We start from the raw sequence: 23,335 nt of genomic DNA, 5'->3' as shown, positions 1-23,335 counted from the left end.
CAAAGACCCTTAATTCCATGAGGAAAAGCTATTTTTGGCGAGGTATGAAAGGAGATATACTTCACTACATCAAACAATGCCTTTCCTGTCAAAGGATTAAGGCTGAACGAGTAATGATGCCAGGTAAATGTTGGAATTAGGGTTGCAGAACGAGTAATGATGCTAGGTAAATGTTGGAATTAGGGTTGCAGAGAAACACACACAGCTTGGAGAAGATGAAGGAAGCTCAAGGCACACAATAGAGAGTGTATTACTTGGTGTGCAATGGAAATATGGATAGCCCTAGAGTGATGGGCGTATATACAATGCACGGGGGAAAAAACCTCCTAAAGAGGGAAAAAATGCCCCGGCGGTCCTAGTGTGTTCACACACATCACTACCACATGTATATGGTAACAAATCCTCCCTGGAGTGATGCAGTAAACGAGAGCTGGCACATGAGTAAAGGGAAGTGCCATGCCCTGAGGACAGGATCGGTCCACAAAGGGGAGTAAGCCCAAAGCTTTGCGAAAAGCTTCAAGCTTCTCACGAGACAATGCCTTTGTGAAAAGATCTGTAAGGTTGTCCTGTGTTGGCACATAAGCCAAGCTAATCTCTCCTGATGAGAGCCTCTCCCTGACATAGTGGTAATGCACCTCAATGTGCTTTGTGCGAGCATGAAAAACTGGGTTCCTCGCAACTGCCAATGCGCTCTGACTTTCAGTGTAGATAGTGTTGGCAGTGTCATGTCCAACACCCAAATCAGCCATAAGGCGTCTGAGCCATACACACTCAACCGTATTTGTGAAGACTGCCCTGTACTCAGCCTCACAACTCGAAGTGGCCACAGTAGGTTGCTTCTTGCTCAACCATGATATACATGAACTACCAAGCATGAAACAAAAACCACTTGTGGACACTCACGTGTCAAAACAACCAGCCCAATTTGAGTCCGAAAAAGCATGTAAGTCTGGCGGCAATGATCCCCCCTTGGGATTAAACAAGGCAAGATGTAAAGTGCCACTAAGATAGCGGAAAATCCTCTTGACAGCCTGCCAATGCTTAGACCCTGGGCTATGCATAAATCTGCTGACTTGTGAGACTGCAAACTGAATATTTGGCCTCGTGTTGCATACATAAATGAGGTAGGCAACAACAGTTTGGTAAAGAGTGACATCAGCAGGATCACCAGCATCATGTAGACTCAACTTCAAACCTATTTCATGGGAGTGGCAATAGGTTTGCAATCCTCAAGTCCAAACTTACATAGCAATGTCTCTATGTAACTTTTCTGACACAAGGCAATACCACCATCACACTGCTTAAACTGTATACCCAAATAATGATGCAACAGCCCCAAATCTTTCATCTTGAAAGTAGCATTAAAATCAGCCTTAAATTCAGAAATATGTCTCTCATTTGGTCCAGTGATCAGCAAATCATCAACATAAAGAACCACAATGAGAAGTACATCACCCTCAAGCTTTACATACAATGTGCTTTCTGTTGGACTATTACGAAAGCCTTGTTTGAACAAATGAGTGTCAGCTTTCTCATACCAAGCACGAGGAGATTGCTTCAACCAATACAAAGCCTTGTTACATTTGCACACTTTGTCCTCTTGTCCTTTTATGACAAAACCGCGAGGCTGCGTTACATAAACTTCCTCAAATATGTCACCATTCAAGAAAGCAGTAACAATGTCTGATTGATGTACATCCCAACCAAAATGAGCTACCAATGCACATAGAAAACGCACAGTAGTCATACGACAAGTGGGAGCAAAAGTCTCTTCATAATCTATGCCTTTTTGTTGTGCATAACCCTTTGCAACATGTCGAGCCTTATGGCGATCGATCTCACCATCCGGCTTGCGTTTCAACTTGTAAACCCACTTCGTACCAATGGCCTTTTTGCCAGGAGGAAAATCACATAAAGTCCATGTGTCATTTTCTATAAGTGCATCATATTCTGATTGCATGGCAGCCATCCAATTTTTTGAATTTTGTGCTTCATCAAAAGTCAGAGGCTCCTCAACATCATGTAAGCTAGACACAGCCAAAGCATAACAATCTGATGCATAAGATGCATGGCGAGAGCCTGAACGAGTACGACTAGACAAAGGTGCATCCAATTTACTGTCACGCAAAGTGTGCACCAGCCATTTTGGCATACCTCTAGCCTGCTCATTTTCAACCCTTTCCTCATCAAGTACATCATGTACATCTACATCAGTAATAGGTTGATCTAGAACATTTTCAGAAACCCCCATAGGCTGTAAATTTGCCTCATTGGAACTTACATTTGTATTTCCACCACTGAAAAGAGGCAACAAAGTGTCTTAAATGTCCTGTGAGCTTACATTATTGTGTCTAGTACATGACAGCAAGGGCTGAACAGAATCTTCCACAAACACTACATCCCGAGAAACCAGAATACGTTTTGTTTGTGAATGATACAACTTGTAACCTTTGCTTTCAGCACTATAACCAACAAAAATACATTTGACAACCTTATCATCCAATTTTTTGCGCTGCACTTGTGGCACCAAAGCATATGCCAAACAACCAAAAACACGCATGTGCTCAATAGAAGGTTTTCTATCATGCCATGCTTCATATGGAGTAATAGACTGCAAAGCTTTCGTAGGACACTTGTTAAGTACATAAGTGGCACACATAATGGCCTCAAGCCAAAAAGAATGCGGCAAAGCTTGACTTTTGACCATACATCGTGCCATTTCCGTCAGTGACCTGTTTTTCCTCTCAGCAATACCATTTTGCTGAGGTGTATAAGGCACTGTACATTGGTGTTTTATCCCATGACTAGCCAGAAATGCATTAAATTCATGAGACATATACTCCCCCCCTCGATCGGAACGGAGGGTGCCCATAGTACATTTCGAGACATTTTCAGCCATAGCCCGAAATTGTTTGAAGCACATAAAAAATTCGGACTTCGCTTTAAGCAGAAATACCCATGCATGCCTGGAGTAATCATCTATGAAAGTCACAAAGTACAGGTAATTGCCCAAGGACGGAGTTTGCATGGGCCCACAAACATCACTATGTACAAGCTGCAACCTGCATGTGGCCCGAACTGAACCATCCTTTGGAAATTTAGAACGCTGCATCTTACCCAAAATACAGCCTTCACAAACATGTTTGATAGGTGCTTCAAGAGGCGGCAAAGAAGCAACCATATCAGATTTCTGGAAACGGAGCAAACTGGAAAAATTTAGATGACCAAAACGTGCATGCCAAAGTTTTGCATCTGAAATAGCCCTTGAATCTGCAACAGCATTTGCAAAATTTTGTCCACACTTGTCATACAAAGTGAGCTTATACAACCCACGGCACAAAAGGCCAGATGCAACAATTTCATCACCAAAACTGAGATCATGAACTGTACATCTATCATCCACAAATGACTACAAGTCCAAGTCTAGCAAGTGCGGATACAGACAAGAGATTCTTCTTGATCCCAGGTACATAAAGTGCATCAACAAGTGTAAAGGAACTGCCATTAGTAGTAGTGAGCACAATCTTTCCAACTCCTTGAACTGGATAAGAGGCATTGTTGGCACAAGTGACTGAATTCCCATGAGGGACAGACTATAGAGAGGTAAACAATTCACGATGTGAGGTAATGTTCTTTGTAGCACCACTATCAAAATACCACACATGTGAATCTGCAGCAACTGACAAGCATGCATCATGGACAACAGGATTGTAAGTGCACTCTGCGCTAAACGCCCATTCTGCATCAACATCAGCAACACAGTCTCCTTTCACAGAAGACTCAACAATGGCTGCATTTGTAGTGGAACCAGCATTTGCAGTGGAACCACCCTCTTCCTTCTTAGCCTCTTTGGCCTTCAACTTAGGACACGACTTGATCAAGTGATCATTGGCTTTACAATAATGGAAACGCATCTTCTTTTTGCCCTTATCACCAAAATTTCCAGACGAAGTGCTGCCAGTAGAAACATTAGGAACAGAATTTTCGCCACTCGCAGCAGAACCATAAGAGGTGGCTGCATTACTGTTACCACCCTTTCTTTGAGAAGCAATAAAAGCCTGTTCAACTGCACGCTGCCTAGTCATCTTTTTTCTGGAAAGTGACTCTTGCAACAGCAATGTGCATAATGCATCAAACTTGACAACTTCACGATTTCCTTGGGTCATAAGTCTCCAAGTACTAGAAAAAGTCTGGTAGGAATCTGGTAAGGCATCAAGAACAGTCTGCACAAGGGAACTATCTGAAATGACTTCACCTGCAGAAATAAGCTGCTCATTGATATCCTTGACACTAGCAAGGAAAGTGTCCATATCATCTTCCTCATGCATAATCTTCAACTCTATCTCTTTACGCAGCAAAGAAATTTTAGCCTCATTGCGGCTTGCATAAAGACCTGCTAGAATATCCCAAGCCTGTTTTGCAGATTTTGCTGAACAGATGTGAGGAACAATGGTGCGCTTCAGAGACAACGCAATCAATGCATGAGCCTGCGCATCCTTAACATCCCAACGAGCTTGTTCTACCGTAGGCAAAACAACTCTAGCAGCTGCAATACTTGCAGCAAGACCTACAACATCCTCAACATTGCTTACATCCTCAGAACCAGGACGTACATCAATGCCCTGCACAATGTTCCAGACACCCTTTGACACAAGAACATGTTGCATCATATAAGCCCACATAGGGTAGTTGTCCCCATCCAACCTGTCCTCAGCAACAAACATCTTGAACACATCTGTGTTGTTGTTGTCAGCCATGGTAAATGCTGCACCTGATGTGAGAACTGCTCGAAAATAGGAGAAACGAAGCGAGAACAACTTGTGCTATATAGCACAAACCGTAGAAGACTATAAGGCACCTGTTATGCAAAAAACGGCACTAACAAAAATTCTGCACAAAATGACGAAATAGGCTGTGCAGTACTGCCTGTAGTGGAAACGGAGGCCGAAATGAGCCCAAATCAAAATTTTTGTCGACCTGCGAACGCTCACCAAAGCTCACTGAAATCGAAGAAAGTGAGCAGGCGTGAGCTGGAGCAGCTGGCGACTAAGCCCAGGAGGACGTGACCTGCTCTGATACTAATTGTTGGAATTAGGGTTGCAGAGAAACACACACAGCTTGGAGAAGACGAAGGAATCTCAAGGCACACAATAGAGAGTGTATTACGTGGTGTGCAATGGAAAGATGGATAGCCCTAGAGTGATGGGCGTATATACAATGCACGGGGGAAAAAACCTCCTAAAGAGGGAAAAAATGCCCCGGCGGTCCTAGTGTGTTCAGACACATCACTACCACATGTATATGGTAACAGTAAACTTCAACCCCTTGGCATTCCTCAAATGAAGTGGGAACTCATTAGCATGGACTTCGCAACAGGCCTTCCTACCGTTCAAGGAGGTTACGATTTCATTATGGTAGTAGTGGACATGCTAACCAAGGTATCTCATTTGATTCCTATAAAAACAACTTACACTGCATCAAACATAAGCCGTCTTTTTGTCAAAGAGATCTTTAGACTACACGGACTTCCAAAAAGAATAGTCAGTGACAGAGATGCAAAGTTTACTTCAAAGTTTTGGAAAGTTTTATTTGAAACCTTAGTGACCCAGCTATGTTTCAGTTTAGCCTATCACCCTCAGACTGACGATCATACAAAAAGAGTGAATCAGGTTATTGAAGACATCCTTAGAGCTTACTGTAGTAGAGAAACCCAAAAATGGATACAATTTCTTCCTTTGGTGGAATTCGCCTATAATTCTTCATTCCATAAAAGCATTGGGATGTCACCTTTTAATGCACTTTATGGGCATGAATGTATATCACCCCTAAACTTTTTTGACCCTACTACAAGAGTAGAAGCTTCAAAACAAATGCTAGAAGAGATGGATGCCCAAACTAGGGCCATACGACAGGAGGACATTCAAGATGCTAAGGACCGCCAAAAACATTATGCTGATAAAAAACGGTTTGACCGGTTTTTCAAACAAGGGGATAAAGTACTCCTTCGAGTCCGGCCAAAGAGAAGCAATCTATCTTTTGGAAAATTCAAAAAACTTAGCCCCAGATATTGTGGACCTTATGAAGTGATAAAGGTAATCAGTGATTAAGCTTATAAGCTAAAGCTACATGAACACCTCAAGGTTCATAATGTATTCTATATCAGTCTCCTAAAACCTTATAGCCCAAACCCCAATCACACTCTAGACAAGGGATTCTTGAACTCCAACCAGATTGTATTTTAAAACTAGGGAAAGAAGCATGCGGAACAGAGTAATCAAAGAGCACCTAGTAAAATGGAAGGACTACCCCATTGAAGACACCACCTGGGAGGAAAAAATATCACTTCTCAAAGACTTTCCTAATTTCAGTTGAGATGAGGACATATCAATTACTTAAGTTGGGATGATTGTAGGTTTCCAGTTTTGATATCTTAAAGATTGTATAAAGCGTAATCAAACTGATATGATTATTGAAAAATCAATGTAGAATTGTCCAACCTTGGCAAATATTGGTTATTTTGGAACCGTAATCATGACTTTACTATGGTTAGAAATTTTCAAAACTGAATTCCAATAAAAACTGACATAGTATGGCCACTTGAAGTTTATAATGTTGATTAAATTAACTAAATAAATTGTAAGGTCTTGGTGATCATTGCTGTAAAAGACTTTTATCATAAAACCCTCTAGATATTTTGATATTTTTAAAATTAAGTATGTTATAGGTCAAAAAAATAGCAGGATCAATTTGGAGCATCTAGAGGCTGTGTGGAGCAATGATGAGCTTGTCCATGCCAAATTAAGTAGCAGGGGGGGCTAGGAAGAAGTTGGGGGCTGCCTTGTAGTGCAAGAAACTGCCAAACACAGCCTATGAGCCCTAAAACTCTATAAATAGGCCCCTCCTCTCCACAATAGAACTTAGACTCGGAGTCCCGACAGATTTCTCTTGCGAATAAGAGAATACCTCACAGAAATTACTTAGAGAGCAAAAACTCTTTGTAATTAATCGAGATAATTGGTTTAATTTTAGTAATTAGGAAAATAACTTAAGTTTTGACTAATTTTCCTAATTAAAATATTAATTAAGCAGATTAAGAATTCCCTATTATTAACTACTCGGATATTCTTTGAATATATCTTGCATGAGTCGATTAAAAGTAATCAAAGTATTTGTAAGACCAAAAGGCATCACTATGAACTCATAATGCCTATATCAAGTGTTGAATGTGGTCTTATAAATATCTGCTTCTTTAATCCGGATTTGATGGTAGCCTAACCTGACATCAATTTTTGTGAATACTTTGGCCCCATGTAATCTATGAAGTAATTCGTGGATGCGAGAATAGGGTACTTGTTCTTCACAGATACCTGGTTAAGTCCCCTATAATCGATGTAGAGACGTAGAGATCCATCCTTCTTCTTTTGGAATAGAACAGGTGCTCCCTAGGGTGAAATGCTTGGTTGTATGAATCCTTGTTCAATAAGCTAACAAAGTTGTTGTTTTAATTCAATAGCTTCAGGGAGTGACATTTTGTAGGGTCTTTTTGAAACTTGTTCACTACCTGGGAAGGTTTCTATTTCATGATCTATGTCCCTTGGGTGGGGGGGGGGGGGTAAATTTGAGAGATCTTCCGAAAATATATCCCAAAATTCCCTATGCCATTCTAGAGTTGGGTTGTCCTTTGAATCATCAGCCTTGTTAAGTTTTACTACTACAAAGATCTGTTGCCCCTTGTGTAACCCTTTCAAAAGTCAACTAACCTTAACTAAATGAGCCTTAGGCTTCCCATTGGATCCTTGTACTAATGCTTCTTCACCTAAGTGATTTCTTAAGGATGGGTTCCCTTGAGCACAATGAATGTGGGCTTGATTTTTGATTAACCAAACCATTCCTAGAATACCGTCATAGATTCCTACCGGTAGGGTCTGAAAGTAAGATGAAGTAAGGGTTCCTCCTAGTTCAAATTCTACTTCTCCAGTTGTAAATTGAGATAGAACCCTTTCCCATTTGCTAGTTCTACTACTAATTTCTTGGTCGGGTATTGGTTTAATATGAGCTTCCTTAAGCATTTAGGGGAGAGAAAAGAGTGTGTACTACCACAATCTATACGTAATTCAAAATTTTCACCTTGTTTATTTGCAGTAGTTTGGATGACCGCATACTGTTGCCACGCTCCAGGGTTATCAATGGCGGCAAAAAGAGTAGCTCTTTCATCTTCTTCATTCATCAAGGTTGGTTCTCCCACTGCAGCATACGCTCTAGTTCCTCTACCTCTTCCCTTGCCTCGTCCTCGATTTATTCCTCCTCTTTGATTATTTACTTGGTTTGTCTGAGATTGCGGAATGGTCCCATCAGCCACTTTGGGGTTTTTTTCATCAGGACATCTACTCCTGTAGTGCCCCATTCGATTGCATCCATAACATCAGACATTTGGAAAAGTCTATTCTATATTTGCTGCTGCAACTATTTCTACCCTTAATTGATTTCCTTGGTTGAAATTCCCCCTCGCCCTTGCTCTGAAGTTGTTGTAGTTATGATAGTTCCTTGCAGGGGGGTTTCCTTCAGCCGTAAGAGGTTTAGCTCTGAGAAGGGCATCTTGAATGGATGTGGGCCTCATAGCTTCTAAGCGTATACAATATGTTAAGGCCTTGAAAGAAGCGAGAAATTTGTTGTTCCGTTGTCATCCGTGGTGCATAGCACCGTAAGGACACATATTTGGTGTAGTATTCCTCTAAAGTAAGCCCTAACTGTCGGAGGGCAAAAAATTCATTCATTTTTTTAGCTTGATGTGCCAGAGGAAGATATCTCTCTTTTACTGCCTATTTTATTTTCTCCCAGAACAGACTAATGGAAGGATTATCCCTACAATGCTGTTTCCACCAGAGTTTAGCATCTCCAATGAGTCAAAACATTCCCAACATTGCATGATTTTCTGAAGCAGTTCCTGTCACTAGGAAATAGTCATCCATGGCATCAAGCCAATCTTCGGCATCACGTTCTAAGTTAGGTCCCTCTCCCTTGAAGGTCAGGAGTTGGACCTGTTTTAATAATAGTTTCTTCTCTTGGGTGGGAGTGTAAAGGTTTTTTGCATTGCCTTGAGATTTTAATTAATGAAATTCTTTTAGTGCGAAGGAATAATTTGTTTTGTCATGAAAATTTTCAATCTATATATATAATTTCAAGTTTAAATGAAAACAAAAATCCAACAATCACCATAATCATTCCATTGAATTACACAAAACATGACATTTTCATAAAACCCATGGTATATACAAGCGTTAATAAAATCACTGACTCATACTATGTACAAGATGGTAACAGTCCTATACAAAAATCTTTTGAACTACTGGTGGGTCAGACAAGGGATAAAAATATATAACATCTTTTGGCCCTCTAAACTTAGGGCCTACCCTCATGGGTCTGGTCCTACCCGGGTATATAAATTTAACTACTTGATCAAATACCCACTGGTTCTGAGACACCTCTATCCCATCTATAGTAAGGGTTTGATCCTCATCTTCAGTCCCGTTGAAAAATTAGACTTCAATGGTTCGAAGTGTTTCGGCCCATTTGAGTCTCTTCAAGTTTAGTGCTAGGCCCTCTATCTGTCCCGCATTAATAAGGACAATCCCACCAGACCTTCCGAGCTGATTCCCCACGTAGGAGGAGGAGAAAACATCGTGTCTAGAAACTCCATGATGCTCTTGTGAAATAGAATTTTTTTGGATTTGCAAGCAGCCTCGAACATGACATTGAAGATCATAAATTTTTAGTAGGCCTGACGGACATCTTCCTGTATTGATAGGGAAATTCTCATTTCCTCACTTTCAAAATATACTACAAATATGATTGTAAAATAACTATTTAAAGCAAAACTAATTTTTTGCTCATGGTCTAATTTTCTTGCCTTTGTAATAGTGATTTCTAGCTATGATAACTACTATATAATATTTAGGTGATTTAGCTAGTTTCCCTCTTTAATTTATGCTTAAAAATAGAAAATTTTAGTCTAATTAATTAGCTAAACTATTTTTTTGTCCATGGCCTAATTATCTCCCCTTTGTAATGGTGATTTTTATCTTTGATAATTATTGTATAATTATCTAAGTGATTTAGCTAATTTCCCCCTTCAATTTATGCTTGAAAACATATAATTTTAGCTTAGTTAATTAGCTAAACTAGTTTTTTGTTCATGGCCTAATTATCTTGGCTTCTTAATAGTGATTTCTAACTATGATAATTATTGTATAATTATCTAAGTGATTTAGCTAATTCCCCCCTTCAATTTATGCTTAAAAACAGACAATTTTAACCTAATTAATTAGCTAAACTAGTTTTCTATTCATGAACTAACTATCTTGGCTTTTTAATAGTGATTCTTGCTATGATAATTACTGTATAATTATCTAAGTGATTTAGCCAATTTTCTCCTTCAATTTATGCCTAAAAATAGACAATTTTAGCCTAATTAATTAGCTAAACTAACTTTTTGTTCATGACCTAATTACCTTGGCTTTCTAAGAAGGTTTCCTAGCTTTGATAATAACTATATAATTATTTAAGTGTGTTAACTAATTTTCCATTCATTTTATGTTTATAAACACTTAACTTCTACCTAATTAATTAGGTAGATTACTCAAAAAATTAAGATCTACTTTTTGTGGCTTCTAAACACCATAACCAAGCTCTAAAAATTATACTATAATTATTCAGGCTTAAAAACTTTTTTCTTCATAAATCCATCTAAAATAAATCATTTTCAGCTTAATATGCAATAATTAGTTAATTAGATTACTGATCAAGCTTAAGAAATTAATGATCAACAACCTAATGATAATTTAAAGAGTAGTTAATAATAGGGAATGCTATATCTCCTAAATTAATAGTTTAATTAGAAAAATTAGTCAAAGCTTAAGCTATTTTCTTAATTACTAAAATTAAACTAATTACCTCGATTAATTACAAAGTTTTTTCTCTCTAAGTAATTTTTTTGTGAGGTATTCTTTTTTTTGCAAGAGAAATCTGCCAGGACTCCAAGTTTGAGTTCTATTGTGGAGAGGGGGGGCCTAGTTATAGAGTTTTAGGCCTCATAGGCTGTGTTTGGCAGTTTCTTGCACTACAAGGCAGCCCCCAGCCTCTTCCTGGCATCCCCTGCTGCTTAATTTGGCGTGGGCAGGCTCATCACTGTTCCACACAACCTCCAAATGCTACAAATCGATCCTGCTATTTTTTTGACTTATTACATGCTTAATTTTGAAAATATCTAAAATATCTAGAGGGTTTTATGATAAAAGTCTTTTACAACAATGATTACCAAGACCTTACAATTTATTTAGTTAATTTAATCAACAATATAAACTTCTAGTGGCCATAACTGTGTTAGTTTTTATCGAAATTCAGTTCTAAATTCTTTTAACCATAGTAAAGTCATGATTACGATTCCAAAAATACCAATATTTGCCAAGGTTGGACAATTCTACATTGATTTTTCAATAATCATATCAATTTGATTAAGATTTATACAATCTTTAAAGTTTCAGAAACTGGAAATCTTACAACATTAGAGATCTTGCAAAACTACCAAAAACAAGTACAATGCAGCACTAACAGAAGCTTACAACCATCAATCAAAGCTAACAAGAACCTGCTAATCTGCCCATTGCAGCCACTTAAAATTTCTCACACAACTCAGCAAAAACTAAAAACAGATGAAAGAAAGGCTTGTAGAGGTAGCACTGAATGCACCTCAAGCTTAATGCAAGGCAGTCCCTAGTAGCGGCGCCAAAAATGTGCGCTTTTCCGCACGTGTTGAACTTGTCTGTGCGCTGTGTGCGAGCCTCAAAAGGCTGCAAGAACACAACTAGAGAGTCCTAGCAAGCTCAAAGAAACAATGGTGTGTCACTCATTGTGTGCGCATCTGTTGCACATGTCAAAGCAAGGGACTTGCCGTACACTGTTTGCGAGCCACAAATGGTTGCAAGCACACAACCAGATTAGTCTAGCAAGTTCAAGAGAGCAAGGGTGTGTCACTCACCGCCCTACGCTCGCCTTCATAGAGGATTCCTTGCCGTGAAGAACTAAGTTGCATTATTCGTTATTCGGGAGACGTATAATACGCAAATAATGGGCGTATTATTCGTTTATCTAAATTATACGGCCGTATTATACGGTGCCACATCAACAGAAACGGCCAATCGTATAACTTCTTGATTTTTCGATCGAAAAACTTTTCAATCGAAATTATTTTCGAACGAAAGTATTTTTGATAAAAAATTATAACGATCGAATATGTTAGTATATATAGCAACACGCGAAAGGCCTCATACCAGCTTTCAAAGTCAGTGTTTTCCATGTGAGTACTCTCACCAAATGATCAAAAAATGTAATTTGTAAAAAAATAAAACAATTTGAATGCAATAAAAATTAAAATTCAATAGAATTTTAAGTTTTGTGATTCAAATATATGAATATGTTTTGAAAAACTTAGTAAATAGTTGAAAGTTTATATTTTGTGAAGAGTTTAATCTCTCACCTGATACAAACTGTAATTATAAGAATCACTTGTCAATGTGTTCAATTAATTGACACTTGAAAGTGACTAATATAAAAAAAGTAAGATATTATCGTTGTGTGTAGAGTGTACTCTCACATGAGATAATTAGTTTAAAAATATAATTACATAAAAATTAATTTTATGTAATTTAAAGTTCGATTTTGATGTGTAGAGATTTTCTCTCACTTCAAAATGAATATAATGAAACAAAATTATATTTTTACGTTTTGTGTAGAGCTATTCACACTGCTATGCTCTCACTAGAGTAAAAATTTAGGAAAAACATGTCCAAAAATAATGATATTCTCTTATCTTTATTTGGACTGCAAAATCTACCGTACTGTGTGAGAGCATACATATGCTCGCATTGTAGATAGATAATCGCTTAAAAATCTATGGTAAAGTGTAAGAACTTTTTGTTCGCACTTTACATAGATACGATAATTATCAAGTATTGTAAGTGATTATCGTTTTGACATTTAAAAATGTCACTTATAGATCTTGTATGTATAGTAATTTATAATGATAATCATTTTAATACTTGATTTAATTGTAATTATTGATTATTGTAATGTGTTAAAGATACAAGCTTGCACTTTAGATAAATCGATGCAATTTATATGTAATCCAATGGTATTGTTTTTTATTATTGTATTTTTGTTCAATCATTGTTTTTAATTATTTTAATTTCGTTCAATCATTGTTAGTTAAATTAATTTAATGTTTTAATTGATTTTGATTATGAAAATGATCATTGACTTTGTTTTTACTAGCGAACTATTTTTGTGCATCATGGTGAAAGGACAAGAGTGGAGTTATGTGCATGAATTGAAAGCTGGGAGAAATACATCTCGACTTAAATGTAAATCTTGTGGCCACGAGTTCAGTGGTAATGCAACCAGAATTAAAAAGCATTTGTTTAAAGTCCTTGGCAATGTTGAAAAGTGCGGGGCACCACCAAAAGATATTCATGAAAAATTTGCCATGTATTCTCGCAAAGTAAAGTTGATTCTTGTAGCTAAACATAAAGGTGATGTTTATGAAGATATTCATGCGAATATTGAACCATCTGTATGCAATGAAGCAACAGAAGAGGTGTGTACCACTCAAGTAAATGATCAAAGTTCTCAATTGAACCCTCTTCATGGACATGCTTCTACATCAAGAGGAGTTCCTAGCACAAGCAAATCCGGCAGAGCGTCATCCAATGGACAGACAATGCCTGAAGCATTAGGTAAACAATGGTTGCTTGAGTTGCATTTAAAATGGACACAAGCATTTGTTGCGTGTGGCATATCGTTCAATGTTATGCGCAATCCAATATTTCAAGATGCTTTGATGAGTACAGCCAAAAAAGGATTTGTGCTTCCTTACTATAACAAGATGCGAACTGAATATGTTGATAAAGTCAAAGACAATACTGAAGCCATTCTCAAACGCACAGTCCTAGAGTTTGTTCTAGCATATGGATGCACCATAGCATTGGATGGATGGACTAACTGTCAGAAAAAACCTTTAATCAATGTAATGCTTATTAACCCTAGAGGGGCTATGTTCGTGGAAGCAATTGACAGCTCATTGAAAGAGAAGACTATCACCTACCTAGCAGGGGTGTATGAGCATGCAATTGCAAAGACAGGTGGACCAAAGAATGTGACTGCTATTGTCACAGATAATGCGGCCAACTACAAAGGAGCAAGAAGAGCTATTCAAGTCAAGTATCCGGAGATTTCTTGGGTACCATGTGCATCTCACACTTTAAATTTGATTTTAAAAGATATTGGTAAAATGGCATGTGTGAAGCAAACTTTATTGGATGCAAATCATGTGGTGAAATTCATTAGAGAGCATCAATTTTCGTATGCTCTTTTTCGAACCAAGTCACCAAATAAAGCTCTGCAAATATTTTGCGCAACAAGGTTTGCTACGGCATACTATGTTCTTGCTGCTTTGCAAGAGTTGAAGCCTATATTGATGGAAACCTTAGCAGACAGAAGATGGGATGGATGGCTCAGCAAGTATCCAAGTTATCAGGAAGCAACTGGTCGATGTGCACAAATAGTAAACTCGCCAGTCTTTTGGCGTAATGTAGAAAGAATAGTAACTGTGTCTAAGCCATTTGTAGATCTTTTGAGAGCAGTTGACACAGATTCTTTTATTTTTGGTCGGGTCTACTGGTATATGTCAGAGGCTATACGCAAGCTAAGAGAAAATGTCAATTTTGGTGCAAAGGATAAAGATACCATGATTACAATTGTTAACAAGCGTTGGGTGCAATTGCATACACCATTGCATGGTGCGGCTTTTGTATTGGATCCTAAGTTTCAAATGCATCAACAATCTGCCAACAAAGAAGTTATGTCCGACTTCAAAACAGTGTGCTCCCAACTCTTAGGGCACAAAGATGGAAAAACAGCTTTTCATCAGCGAGTAGATTATGCCAACAGAATTGGTATGTTTCAGGATCCGTGGCATATAGATGCCATTGGCAAAACAAGTGCACCTTTATGGTGGAAGGAGTATGGTGGAGAGAAAGTGGAGTTGCAACACATTGTAGTTAGAGTTTTATCATTAGCTGCATCAAGTGGAAGTTGTGAACGAAATTGGTCAGCATTCGACTTTGTGCACACGAAAAAGCGAAACAGACTTCATACTAAACGGGCTGCTGATTTGGTGTATGTTTTTTGCAATATGAGACTTATTTATAAGCCTCAAAACATTGCAACTAGAGCCGCTCAAAAGCAATATGGAGTCTTCCAAACGCATGAAGCTATTTCTGCAGAAGTTGATGATGAAGATGATATGGAATGGGAGATAGTTTTAGAATGCTCAGATATGGACGAAGTAGATGATATGGTTGCAGTTTTTGAAGATGGAGATGATTTGTGAGAGTACCATTGTAATACTTAACAAGTTTTTGCATATGATGAAAGAAAGTGGTATCTCATTGTCGTTCACATCAAAACCTCTCTTTCTCTCTCTCATACGCACATATTTACTCACACACAAATATAAATTGCCGATAATATCTTGTCGAATAACAATTACATAAAGTCGATGTAGGTTTGAAATTACAACAAGGTTCTGGGAAATTACTCAATCGAAAAGAGTTTGATATAATTTTGAGATTACAAAAAGCTTGTGAGTGACTTATGAGTTTGATAGATTTGCTATAAGCTGGTCTATGGTAAAATCTGTAATTCCTAGCTCAGGGGATGGTTGAGCACCATCTTTATGTGAATTGGTAGTATCATCTGGCAAAGGTCCATACAATGATTCATATCGTTGAAGCTTTGCTTGTGCATCACTTAACTCTATTTCAAGCTCAAGAATACGGCCACGAAGCATGTCCGGTGTTTCTCCTTGGCTGGCAAGGTCTTGTCCTTGGCTGGCTAATTCAGTCAGTGTTTCTGACTCTTCAAGAAGTAAAACAATAGGACGCTTGCGAGGAGGCATTGGATTATTTGCATTGCGTGCTGCCACATTTTCTGCAATGCGTCCACGTCCAACGCCAACGGTGCCTGGACGATCTGACCAATCCACTCTCTTCAACAAAACATATCGAACATAGCATTGTTGGATAAAGTAAATTGCTACTTGGTTGTTGTTTGGTAGGCATCTCTCTTGTCGTATAAACCTTTGCAGCAATACACGTGCCAGTCCTTTATGTTGCAAATCAGAGAGCTTTAACGGAGCTGTATCTTTTGCATTGCCACTTATTTGAAATAGTTGATGGCGTACAAAGTGATTGGGGCAAAGCTTTTTGCACTCTTTAAGGGTTAGTGGTTTGCCCTGCAGCTCAGATTCATCTTCTTCAATGTTCGCAATAGTAGAAAGATCTGCTTGTCCACATCTAACTTGTTCTTCTTTAAAAACTGCCTGAGCTTCAGCGTGGTTGAGTTCTTCTTCCATATCTGCATATTAGGTGAACATGTCATTACTTTTAAATACCCATTCAATTAATTTGACATTGGACAGTATATCAAATGACAAACATAGATATTTTGTTCAATTAAACATACAATTAAATCTGACACCAAAAGTAAAACAATGATGAAATCATGAGACTTGTGTTTTCATTAATCTTCAGCTGGTCGTAAGCCAGATGTCATTACAATGTTGTAACCCACTCTATGGGCACCATTTAGACATAAGGAGAGGTCAAAAGCGTTAGTCCGGGTTTTGGGGTTTAGGTGCTTGCCAGTTTCAAGATGAGCAAGTACATTACTCAAAAAATGTCTCTTGCTTTGTTCTTGGGGCTCTGGTAAGCACTTCAAAATGCGTTTACATGTATGACACATGGAATAAATATCCATAGCTTTGGTCCAGGAGGGAGGATTACTAGATATACATTCGGGGGCTGCCCATGGATAATCTCTCTCATATTATTTTCTAGTTTCTATCTGCATATCGCGTAGAGGAGGAAAACCGGCTATGATATTTGTTTTGGTGCATGAAACCCAATCCACAATGCCGGCATAAACACCTTTTTCGCCAAAATGCAGCATCATATTCCGAGAGTGTAGATCATTGTGGAGGTAGTTATGCGAATGCATATACTTTAGAGTTTGGAGGAGAGCATTGATGATCTGCAAAATATTCTCCTGGAATAGCTCTACTGTTCCTGCAGTGAGTACATAATCGCGGATGACAGGTTGGCTGCCGTCTGCAGTGCATTCTTTAATCCATTGCTCCACATGGCCGCCATTCCAAAATCGTGAAATGAGCATTGGTCGCTCCACGTGGCGCACCATGGCAAGAGGGTAGATAATACCTCGATGTGAAATATCCAAAATTGTTGCTTCGTCTTTGACCTGTTGCTCCATGGTGGGCCCATGTAAGTGTACTTTGAACACTTTTGCAGCATACACTTGATCTTTGAAAGCGGGATGTGTGACATCCACACGCTTCACATGTGCCCATCTTCCCTCTCCTAGCTGTGGAGCTTGGATATTGAAGACGGATGTGTCGGGTAAAACGTGTAAAATAGGTGGTAGTTGAGAGAGGTCTAATGTAGCAACGGATAACGTTGCAGGCTCTGTTCTAAGAATGATTTCTAGTTCAACAGCAGCTTCAGAAGAGCTGGCTTCCACTCTTGCACACTTTGTTGCTCTTTCTAACTTTTCCTTGCTCTTGAACTCCGTGTAAAGCTGCTGCACAAGATGTATGCGCTCAGCTATGTTTGGCAAGGAAGTAATTGCAGGATTTTTCAGTTCTTGAAAGGTTTTCATGATCTGTCCAATGGTTTGTTTGACCATGTTTACTAAAGCACCTGATGTCAGGAGGGCTATGTCAAAAATAGCTGGTGCAAACTCTGCCTAGAGCTGCTCAAACACAGACTTGGTTAGAGTCTCTGTAAGCTGATAAAAATGCTCCGGAGCGACAGGGTTTAAACAACGTCTAATCTCTGCCTCTGACGAGTAATGGAAGTGTCTCACAATCACTTCGGAGACGAACTTTCGTTGATGTTTCGCTAGCTTCGTGTCTGCCATATCTGTATGACAAAATTATAAATTAAGAATCTTACGAAATGATTGTACACCATAGTAATATAGTTATTATATAATGAGTGTTAACCCTATATATATATATTAAATGATGATTCAAATTTATTAAAAAAATACTAAATTATTGCAAATTAAAGAGAAAATCTTATGATTACAAACCACATTGTGCGAATCGACCATGAAAATTAATTTAGAGAGAGAGAGAGAGAGAGAGAGAGAGAGAGAGAGAGAGAGAGAGAGAGAGAGAGAGAGAGAGAGAGAGAGAGAGAGAGAGAGAGAGAGAGAGAGAGAGATGCTCTCAGCACAAGAACTGGACCCTGCTATGTGCAGAAGTGTGAGATGATGAAAGAAATTACATCTAAAGGGTTGGAAAATCGTAAATGTGAACAACTCAGCTAGTGTGAGATATTCTCAGCACAAGTCCTGGATGCTGTTGTAAAATAGATTGATAGTTTTTATAAATCTAATCCCTGATAAAGTGTGTGGAGCTCACAACACAACTATCAACGGATAAATTAACAATTGCAGATGTAAGTTACCTATCGTATGTGTTTACGTCCAAAACAACACCAAGTCATTTAATGATGAAAAATGATGTTCTTTTGGAATATGAAACACACGAGTAACCAGTATGTCACATTAAGATGAAGAGGGCATGAAAATATGCATCTCTTCACTCTTAATATAACGAGTGGTAACGCTTGTGTTTCTATGTTACACATATGACAGAAAAACTTAATCTAAAATTGTAAATTTTATAAGCTATTTCTAATGGAGTGTGTGGCACGCACAACACAACCATCAGCAAACAGCTCAACAATCTCAAATGTAAATCAATTGTTGTATATATCTACGTTCAGAGTAACACCAAGTCATCTGCTGATGAACAATGATGTTACTATAGAAATAGAAGCACAAAAATAACGAAAGTCGTATTAAGATGAAGAGGGCATAAAGTATGCATCTCTACACTCTTAAAATGACGAACGTTAATTGTTGTGCTTCTATGTAGAATAATCAATAATGATTTACTTTAAGATTGTAAATTTTATAGGCCACTCTGAAGTGAGAGGTGTAGCATCATGCCTACTACACTCCACGAGTCAACCTCTAATCCTAACTCATCTCTATGGTGAGAGATATACTACTACACCATACGAGTGAGAATCTAAATTTACACTAAGCCTTCCCTGGAGTGAGTTATATAACTACACACCACGGGAAAGGAAACTATATTCTATACACCTTTGGAGTGAGCCATATGGCTACACACCACAAAGTGGTCTACGACCTGCAAGCCAACTTTATGGTGAGAGCCGAAACTACTGCACCACACAAGTCTGGCACAACACAAAAAAAAGTTAATATTTATTGAAAATTTAAAAAATATACCTGAAAACCGCTGTAAATCAAAGTCACTGTCTCTATCTGGCAAACTCTCAGAAGCTCCAAGCTCTCCAAACTCCAAGAAAGTCCACAATGCTTTTCGATCGAATACGGCGACGATTGTATATATATACTTTTTTTCGATCGAAATACTTTTCGATCAAAAAATATATCGATCGAAAAATGTTTTATACAACTATTCGGTAATTATTCGGAGATACGGCGTATAGTGACGCTTTATACGTATAATTTTTGTTATACGGGCATATAAATGCAACGCAGGTGAAGAAGAGGGAGCTACTGCCATGCCGCGTTGAACCACCTCGCCGCCGCCGTGCCGTCACAATGCTCTCTCTCTCTCTCTCACGCACACACACACACACACACACACACACACACACACACACACACACACACACAAGGAAATGAAGAAGAAGATGGAGATGGAGCAAGAGCACTCTTCAATTGCACAAATGAGAGAATCAGTGATTTTTAGGTTTAGGTGAGTTTTATATGAGCTCGCCCATTCATACTTGGGTGCCCATGCTTAGCCAACTAACCCTTGAATGTTCGAGTTAGAGTACACCTCTCATTGGCAATCACTCTTACCCTTTTCCTATTGGACTAACAAGCCCGACCCACGAATATTAGAAGTGGACGTCGGTGGTTAACATGTCCCCCTTGAAATATAATTTTCCATGTGCATATTGATGCATCAAACTTTGCTATTGGGTGTGTTCTAGCTCAACCAGGAGAACATAAATTGGACTACCCCATTAGCTTTGCAAGTTGTCAATTGAATGATGCCGAGAAAAACTACACCACTGCAGAGCGGGAAGGTTTAGCTATGATTTATGTAGTGAAGAAATTTCGCTACTACCTTCTTGCCAACAAGTTTGTTTTCTATGTGGATCATCAAGCCTTGTTTTATCTAGTAGATAAACCTTGTTCCACGGGAAGAATTACACAATGGTTGTTAATTCTCCTTGAGTTTGAATTTACCGTTGTGGTGAGACCTTGTAAAAGAGATGTTATGGTGGATCATTTGTCTCACATACCCAATGGTGAAGCCCCTACTGGAGTCGATGATGAATTGCCCAATACTTCCTTATTTCTAGTCAAGACCATGCCTGAATGGAGTGAGAAGATTGCAAACTTTCTAGTTAATGGTTTTCCACCCAAAGACCTTAGTAAGGATATAACTCAAAAACTGTTAAAAGAATATGAATCTTATTCTCTCATTGCAGGAACTCTCTACAGGCTAGGGAAGAACCATATTCTCAGGGGAACTAACAGCAGCTAGAAAGGTGTTGCAATCAGGCTATTGGTGGCTTACCTTATTTAAGGATGCATCACTTTTTGCAAAAGGATGTGATGAATGCCAAAGTTACAAGATCACACAACGAAAGGATAAGACGCCCTTACATCCTGCTAAAGTGAATCAACCATTGGAAAAATGGGGTTTGGACTTTGTAGGCCCAATTAGTCTGGTAGCTCATAACACTCAATCTTGATAAATTATCTTTTCCACTGACTATGTGATGAAGTGGGAGGAAGCCTGGGCAACATGTATGGCTAATCCAAGGTCACTACCAAGTTTCTCTTTGAGAACATTATTACAAGATTTGGTTGTCCCTTTAAGATTGTGAGTGACAATGGCACTCATTTTATAAATGGAGTGATAAAGGAACTCACAACAAACTTCATGATAGCACACCATAAGTCTACACCGTATTACCCACAAGCAAATGGCCAAGCTGAGAGCACTAACAAGACCTTAATTTCTATCTTGACCAAAACAGTGGAAGCTCATCGCACAAATTGGGGTTTGAAGCTGTCATCAGCTCTATGGGCTTATCGTACTTCTTACAAAATGGCTATTAATTGTACGCCATTCAAAATGGTATATGGCCAAGAAGAAGTTATGCCATGGGAGTTTGTAATTCCCAGTCTATGCGTAGCTTCTTAAGAAGGTTGGGATGGTAACCCTTTAGTTGAGCGCTTATACATCCTTGAGAGGTTAGATGAAGAAAGACAATTAACTGTGCAAAATGCACTTGTGGATAAAGATAGAAGGAAGAAATGGTTTGACCGTCATCTAAGGAACAAAGAAATCAATGTTGGTGATAAAGTCCTTATGTATGGAGTGCGAAACGAGAAGAAAAAGTTAAAATATGCGGGAAAAGGACCATATAGGGTATGTGAAATCACCCCACAAGGTACCATTCATGTGGAGACTCTTGATGGAGTTGAAACCATTGGATTCCTCAATGGGAGCAAATTTAAAAGATACTATGATCCGTTAAGCCAAGAGGAACTACATGCCATCCATACAAAAAAGGCAGCCAAGGCACAGGCAGAGTTGAAGAAGATACAAGCTCAAGCTGAGGCTAAGGAGCGATAACAACGCATTAGACGCCAACGAGAGGCCAATTTGGGAGTTACACATGCATTCCACGTTGAAACAGAGGATGATTGGTTGGAATCTGACACACCTCTATGATACCCTATTGAGCTAAATAGCACCTATTAAAAAGTGCTATGTAATGCCTTATTGGACACGGGTGCTAAGTATAGTCTGCTATCATATGGAGTATGGTGTCAGTTAGGAAAGCCATCTCTATCTGAGATTATTATCCAAGTCAAGGGTGTGAACAAGAAAAAACCACAATTTTTGGAATCTGGCACACTTTTGTCAGTTATGACAACGGGGTTATAGCTCAAAACTTTTTGGTCATGCCTGCTGGAACTATGGAGGGTAATATAAACATAGGACACCCGTGGATGATAGCCACCAAATGCACTATTGATTGGGGGACTGGGGGTGTCACAACACAAAAACCAACTCTTAGCCCTGCCACTCAAGCCATAGTCCCTGATATATTTCCTCTTAAGGAAATAAAACCCAAAACATTGCATGTCCAGGAGGTTGAATGATATGTCCCCATAGTCCAACTCTCTAGAGCTTCAACTTCTGTAGTTGAAATAAAGCCTGAGACACACAAGACCCATCCTAATATAACAAAGAAAACATACAAGTGGGTCCCTAAAGCTTCTTTAGCGACCATAGCTAGTGCTAAAAGACACAAGCCTGGTAAGAGACGTCCACTCGCCCCAAGAAATGTAAAGAAACATTACGTTGGATTCCTAAAAAACTATTGGAAGCCCAAGGCTACTATAAAGTAAATGATCAAATCTGGGTGCCAAAATGTAAATTGTGCTCTTACCTAGCACCTGACCCATGTGAGCCCAATCCTGTAGCTCCAAAATGAATTGAAGATCGCGGAAAGGAATTACGGAATGCTACACACCCGCTCTAGAGCTAGTTTGGGTACCGAAGAAAGAACGATTTGTTCCACGTAGCTCAGGAACAGGGAATTCAAATGAAGCTTCTTGCTCTTCATGTAGTTCATATACGGTAATAGAAGCTTTGACACAATATTCACCTACCATTGTGCATATCCATACAAACAAAAAAGAACTTGCACCTCCTGTTGTAAGTTCACCACCTACAACAATGTTGCAAATAAAATCATGGGAATGTACCTTACCACCCTTGCAACTAGATGAAACGCATAGGGCGGTCAAAAACTATTGGTTAAAGCCTTCACCCATAACAACTTGGAATAATTGGTTTCAAAGGGTGATGACATCATTCCAAAAGGTATGATCTACCCAAGGAAGGGGGGAGTCTTCATTCACGTCAGCCTATTGAATTATTTCCCTCTTACCCTTCTTTCCCTGACCCTTGAGATTTTCAATTTTAGGGATTGTATATATATAGATATGTAGTAACTAACCACTCTATTGTTTTTAAAAAAAGTAAAGAGCAAGAGCAATTATCACACAAGTGTGCACAATACTAGTCCAAAATCATTGACCCAGACCT

This window comes from Adiantum capillus-veneris, chromosome 4, assembly GCF_014529385.1.
Source record: "Adiantum capillus-veneris isolate H3 chromosome 4, ASM1452938v2, whole genome shotgun sequence".
NCBI classification, from domain to species: domain Eukaryota; kingdom Viridiplantae; phylum Streptophyta; class Polypodiopsida; order Polypodiales; family Pteridaceae; genus Adiantum; species Adiantum capillus-veneris.
The sequence above is the reverse complement of the archived record's forward strand: the minus strand, read 5'-3'. Positions refer to the sequence as shown.